General features: G+C 41.0%; 1 long non-coding RNA gene across 1 annotated transcript; it reads left to right on the forward strand.

The window, feature by feature from the left end:
- The first annotated feature begins 602 nt into the window (after positions 1-602).
- LOC112920455 (uncharacterized) lies at positions 603-6,127 on the forward strand. Its single transcript, XR_011995679.1, has 3 exons — positions 603-1,681; positions 4,109-4,201; positions 5,042-6,127. It is a non-coding gene; the product is annotated as an uncharacterized lncRNA (long non-coding RNA).
- Positions 6,128-6,425: the final 298 nt, after the last annotated feature.

Genomic DNA, 6,425 nt, shown 5'->3' on the forward strand with positions numbered 1-6,425 from the left:
TGGAGAAATTGGAACACTTGTACCCTGTTGGTGGGACTGTAAAATGATACAGCACTCTGAAAAGCGCTATGGCAGTTCCTCAAAAAATTAAAAATAGAAGTAATAATTCTCTTTTTAACTCACATGATTCAGCAGTTCAACTTCTGGATATATATATACCCAGGAGAAGTGAAAGCAGTGTCTTGAAGAGATATTTGTATATTTGCCGCATTTACAGCAGCATTATTCACAATAGCTCAAATGTAGCACTAACCCAAGTGCCCATGGATAGATCAATGCATAAACCCAATATGGTCTATATATATATACAATGGATTGTTATTCAATCTTAGAAAAAAGGAAATTCTAACACTTGCTACAATATGGATGAAACTTGAGGACACTGTGTTGAGTGAAATAAGCCAGTCACCAACGGATAAATACTGTGAGTCTAGTTAAATGAGATACCTAGAATGGTCAAATTCATGAAGATAGAAAGTAGATTGGGCATTGCCAGGGGCTGGGAAGAGCGGGGAGGGGGAGTTGTTTAATGAGGACAGAGTTCATTTTGTAAGATGACAAGATGTCTGGAGATATAGGTTGCACAACAATGTGGATATACTTAACACTACTGACCGTACACTTAAAAATGGTTATGATGACAGATTTTATGTCTGTTTCCCCATACCTTAAAACTATTTTATGTCAGTTTTATCACCCTATTACTTTATCATTTTTTACCTTAGCATTATGATGAGAAGGACTTCTTACCCTAACATGATAAAAATAGGTCTCTTGTCTTTTCTCCTTCTGTGTTGGAGCATGGGATACTGTGGTATAGTAGATTTGGTTTTATTCCTCATTTCATGAGACATTACCAGTGGATGAGCCTTCCTAGGCTCTTCTCTCATTTACTGAACCTCTTTATTCATTTATTTTTAAGTTTTTTATTTATTTATTCATAAGAAATACAGAGAGAGGGAGAAACATAGGCAGAGGGAGAAGCAGGCTCCCTGCAGGGAGCCCAATGCAGGACTGGATCCCAGGACCCTGGGATCACAAGCTGAGCCAAAGGCAGATGCTCAACCACTGAGCCACCCATGTGCACCTATTGATCCTCTTTAATCCCCATTTCCTATTCCAGTCTCCCATATAATCACTCCGATGTGTTAAATATGTATCTTTTAATTTGCATATGTTTTTGCTAAATATGTATTGGATTTTGTTCACATATTTTAATTGATCCAAATTATATTGTGTTATATTTCTCATTCTGTGTCTGTTTCACCCTGTACTATGTCTCTAAGGTTTGCCCTTGACGTTCAATGGGCGCGTGGTCCATTGCTTCTCATGGTTTCTGCTCAGTCCTTCTGGTGTGTGCTACATTTTACCAACTCCCTCTCCCAGCAGCCGGCACTCTGACGGCCTCCAGCACAAACAACACCGGATATCTGTGCGAGAAGGGTTTTACTGCATCAAAAGTAAGGACTTCTGTTCAACAAAGACTAACATAAATAAATTTGTAGATGACAACGAAGAAAATGGAACTTGCAGTGTCCAGTATCTAAATTAACAAGAGAGTAATATCTAGAAACACTCAAGGAACCTTCTCAAATCAAGAATAAGAACATAGATACTCCAGTAGAAATTGGTCAAAGAATGTAAGCCGGCACTTTAGGAAAGTGGAAACCTGGAAAAGCTGGTAAGTATTTTGAAGAAGTGTTCAAATTCATTAGTGTTCAGGGAAATGCATTTTATTTTATTTTTATTTTTTAAATTGCTATTTATTAGAGAGAGAGAGAGAGAGAGAGCAGGGGGAGGGGCAAAGGAAGGGGAGATGCAGATTTCCCATTGAGCAGGGAGCCTGAGATGGGGTTCCATCCCAGGACTCCAGGATCATGACCTGAGCAGAAGTTAGATGCTTACTGACTGAGCCACCCAGGCACCCCAAGAAATGTGTTTTATATCAACCTCATGCTTATTAGCATGGTGAAACCAGAAACCAGATAATAACGGGTATTGGTGTGGATTTGCAGACAAGCAACCCTTCGTGCATGGCCGGTGGGAGAGTAAACGGTACTCAGATTAAGTACACACACACTCCTGACCCTGAAATTCCACTCTTCTACCCCCACATTTATAGTTTGGGTTTTTGTTTATTTTTAGCACATAAATATTTAATCCATCTGGGATTTATTTTGTTGTAGAGTATAAGTATTGAGCAATATTTATTTTCCCCAAATGTTTGGCCTGTTGACTTAACACTTTTGAATAATAACCCCCTTTTATGCCACTGCCATCCTATCGTTTACTAACTTCTTATAGATTCCTGGGTCTGTTTTGAGGTGTTAGGTTTCCAAACAGTGTATCGCGGAGCTGCCAAGCACTGACCCATTTGGAGAATGTTTAATCCCTCCTGTGCTTTATGCTTTGATGTCAAGAGCCATGAACTAACTGCAGATCCAAAGAAAAACCAGTCACAGAAACCAAATGCTGTGTTATCCTGGTACTTCTAAATTCCTGATGGATAGAGCTTTGGTTTGGAGGGTGGTCATTCTTACATGAGCCTCTTCTCACATTCCTGCCCTCCTTCCTGGTCTCCTGATCTGCTAGCATCTTCTTCCTCCTATTTCTTTGGCTCAAGAAGTTAGATTCCTATCCTTTCTTTCCCCCTCTCTCTTTCTCTCTTTTTCACTGAATGCCCAACTAATCCTGTTTCAAAAAGAAAGTTTAAAGTCTTGAATGGAGTGGGGAAAACAGAAAACCTCTCTGGAGATTAGCAATTTAGCAATTTGGAAATTTCACTCAGCCCAAATTTAAAAAAAAGAAAAATCCTTCAGAATTTGAAGTGCCCCTTTATTTCCTAACCACAAGCCCGGTGGCACTGGTTGAATTTTATTCATTCTTAATTCCTGGGCAGGCTCAGTCTCATTGCCAGAAATAAGAGGTCTGACCACAGAGGGTTAAAAGACTGAGGAGCAGCCCAGACACCTGAAAACTGTCTTCACATCAGGGAAATCAAGTCATATTTCAAGGCTGTAGGAAAATGTGTTCTGCCTAGAGAGTGTCAGTCACTTAAATTTTAAAAGACACAGACGGCACTTAAAGGCTGTCAATCATTTCCTATGAAAGGAGACGAGAAACTTTTAACATATGAATTGCCAATATTTTCCACAGTAAATTAAATAGAATTTTTTTCATGTAAAAAATAAAAGATGATTATTTCCCAGATTAGGCTAGGTCTTTGTCAGGAGAATATTTGGAATAACATTACCTGTCATATTTTTTTTAAAGATTAAATAGATCTATTAAAGCATAAAGAAAAAGATCTGGTCTGTCTTCCCTTGACTCATGTTGTGTAGTTAACTTGGATGCTGACAATGTGCTTGAGTAGGAAACTATCCTGCTAGAAAAAGTTGACAACCAAATTGCGTTGTCCAATGGGACAGCCATTAGACTCACAGGGCTACTTAATTCCAACAAAGTTCGACAAAACGTTAGTCTGGGTCACACTAGCCACATCTCAAGTGTTCAACAACTCCATGGAGTTCATGCGTAGAACGTTTCCCTTATCACAGAAAGTTCTGCAGGACACCACTGATTAGACCCTTGCTACACAAAGTATAGTGGTGGCCCCCAGCACAGGTATCACCTGGGAGCAAGGCAGGCTCCATGGGTGTGTGGCCTTTGCCAAAGGGCTCTTTGCCTGGCTTAATGCTTTGTCATTGCCATCTTGAAATTGTTAATAGTCTTTAAACAGGGGTCCTCTGTTTTCATTTGCACTGCACCCCACAAATTATTTAGCCAATCCTTGGGAGCTTGCAATAAATGCAGAACCTCAAGCCCCATCCCACACCCACTGAATCAAAATCCAAAATTTTTTTTTTTCAAAATCCAAATTTTAACAAGACCCCCAGCTGAATGTTATGGACATGAAACTTTGAGAAATATGATCTAGAAGAGCAGCGCTCAACCATTTAAAATCTATGGAACATTTATTTAGATTGATGAAGATAAACTTTACACAGAGCCAAACATATAAAATAGATTAAAATAATTACACCCACTAGGCAATGTGTAGTGTCATTGTTCAGCTATAAATAATATCTGGTTATTTTTTGATCTGTAGGGTCTTATGGAAGTACTTGAAACCCCCTGGCTGGAGACACTGGATGATGTTGACTCAACCCCAATCCTATACCTAAGAAGTGACAAACCCGAGGTAAGCCAGCTTTCTTGGAATAAGCAGACAAATTAGAACCCCGGTAACCATGGTATTACACAATCTTTGTATGTGATATCAGACAACCCACATTAGTGCATGCGAGAGGGCTCCCACTTTGTGCTAGGCACTTCAGCACATTACCTCATTTGAACCTCACAGGGCTACAGAGGAGGTGCTGGCATTAACTGCATCTTACACATGAGTAAGAGAGGCTTAGATTGGATCAGTAACTCAGCCAAGCAGAAGCAGGATTTAAACCCAGGTTTAGAACGGGGATTGGGTGGAATGAGCAGAGCACTCCTCTGAGTGGGTGGCAAACAACTAAGATAAATAATTATCAAGATAAATAATATTTGATTTCGATATTTTTTAAGCACCTAAGTGAATGCAAAATATCCATGATAAATGAATGGTCATGATTTTAAATAAAGACAGATTGCTGTTGGTGGTTTGTTTTACAACCCTGCGTTCTTTTTTTTAAATGATTTTATGTATTTATTCATGAGACACACAGAGAGAGGCAGAGAGGCAGGCAGAGGGAGAAGCAGACTCTCTGCAGGGAGCCAGGGAGCCTGATGTGGGACAGGATCCCTGGACTGAGGATCACGCCCTGAGCCGAAGCCAGACGCAATCTCTGAGCCACCCAGGCGTCCCACAACCCTGCATTCTTGAGGGACAGGAATAGAGGCTTCCAGTCAGCACTACAGAGCCATGGAGCCCCCAACCAGCTGATGAAGGTTGACAATAGTGAACAGATTGAGTCATGCAGACTTTATATACAGTCACAGTTCCTGATTGTAGAGATCTTATTAACTTTTCTTATTTTGTCCAAACTAGGGGAGGACGTTTTGATGAATGTATAAAGGGACCACATTTTTCCTCCCCCGTGCAGTCCAATGCGGTCTGCTCCTGCCCTGGTGTGTCCAATTCCAGAGCCTGAGTTGAAGACTACTTCTGCCTACACCAGTGGCTGCACTGGTGCATCCTGGCTGCACATAATCAAGACATCCCCGTGCCTGGGACCCATCGCTAGAGCCCTTTCAGTTTGTCTGGGTGGCTCAGAATGAGGCTTGGCATTGGGTTTGTTGCAAAACTCTCCAGTTCACTCTAATGTGTGGCCAAGGTTAACCACGACTTTGCTACACCTCACTGCCTCCCTTGAAGGATGACAGGCGCCTAGCACAGAAATGAAACTCTCTCTGAGCTTTCTGGAAGGTGAGGTCAGCTGGAAAACACATCATCTTCCACAATGGAATAAGAATCATAGAATTTTCGATGTAGGGGCACCTTAGGAATCATACATTGTTGAGCCAAAAGGACCTCGAATGAGACTGCCAGTTTTACTGATAAGAAAACAGTCTCGGATACCATATGCTCTCACTTCTATGTGGAATCTAAAAACCACAACAATAAACCACCAAAGTCACAAATAGAGAGAACAGACTGGTGGTTGCCAGAGGCGGGGGACAGGGGTGGGGGAAATGGGTGAAGGTGGTCAAAAGGTACAAGCTTCCAGTTATAAAATAAGCAAGTCCTGAGCATATAGTGGGCAGCATAGCATCTATAGTGAATAATACTGTATTACATAATTGAAAGTGGCTAAGGGAGTAAGTCTTTAAAGTTCTCATGACCAGAAAAAAAAAAATTTTGTAGCTGCGCAGCGATGGGTGTTAACTGAGCTTCCTTTGGTGATTATTTCACAACTTACACAAATGTCAAATCAGGGGGCAGCCCAGGTGGCTCAGCGGTTTAGTGCCACCTTCAGCCCAGGGTGTGATCCTAGAGACCTGGGATCGAGTCCCACATCGGGTTCCCTGCATGGAGTCTGCTTCTCCCTCTGCCCATGTCTCTGCCTCTGTCTCTCTCTCTCTTTCTGTTTCTATGTCTCTCATTAATAAATAAATAAAATATTTTTTTAAAAAAGTCAAATCATTACATTGTACCCCTGAAACTAGCGTAATGTCATCTGTCAATTATATCTCCAGGGGAAAAAAAAACGGAGGCTCAGGAAGCTGACCCGACTTGCTAGTAAAGGGCAGAGAGACAGCAGCCAAGGACTCCTGGAACTCATAGCAAGCTCCTTGCAAGGTCCCCATCAGAGAAAAAAAAAATTCCCTCCCCCACAAAATTAAAAAAAAAATTAAAACAGTCCCCAAAGTCATTAACTTTCCAACTCATGAGAATTACAGTAAAATTTGTCTATTTAATTCCATGTCTTAAA

Source organism: Vulpes vulpes, chromosome 12 (assembly GCF_048418805.1).
Source record: "Vulpes vulpes isolate BD-2025 chromosome 12, VulVul3, whole genome shotgun sequence".
Classification (NCBI taxonomy): domain Eukaryota; kingdom Metazoa; phylum Chordata; class Mammalia; order Carnivora; family Canidae; genus Vulpes; species Vulpes vulpes.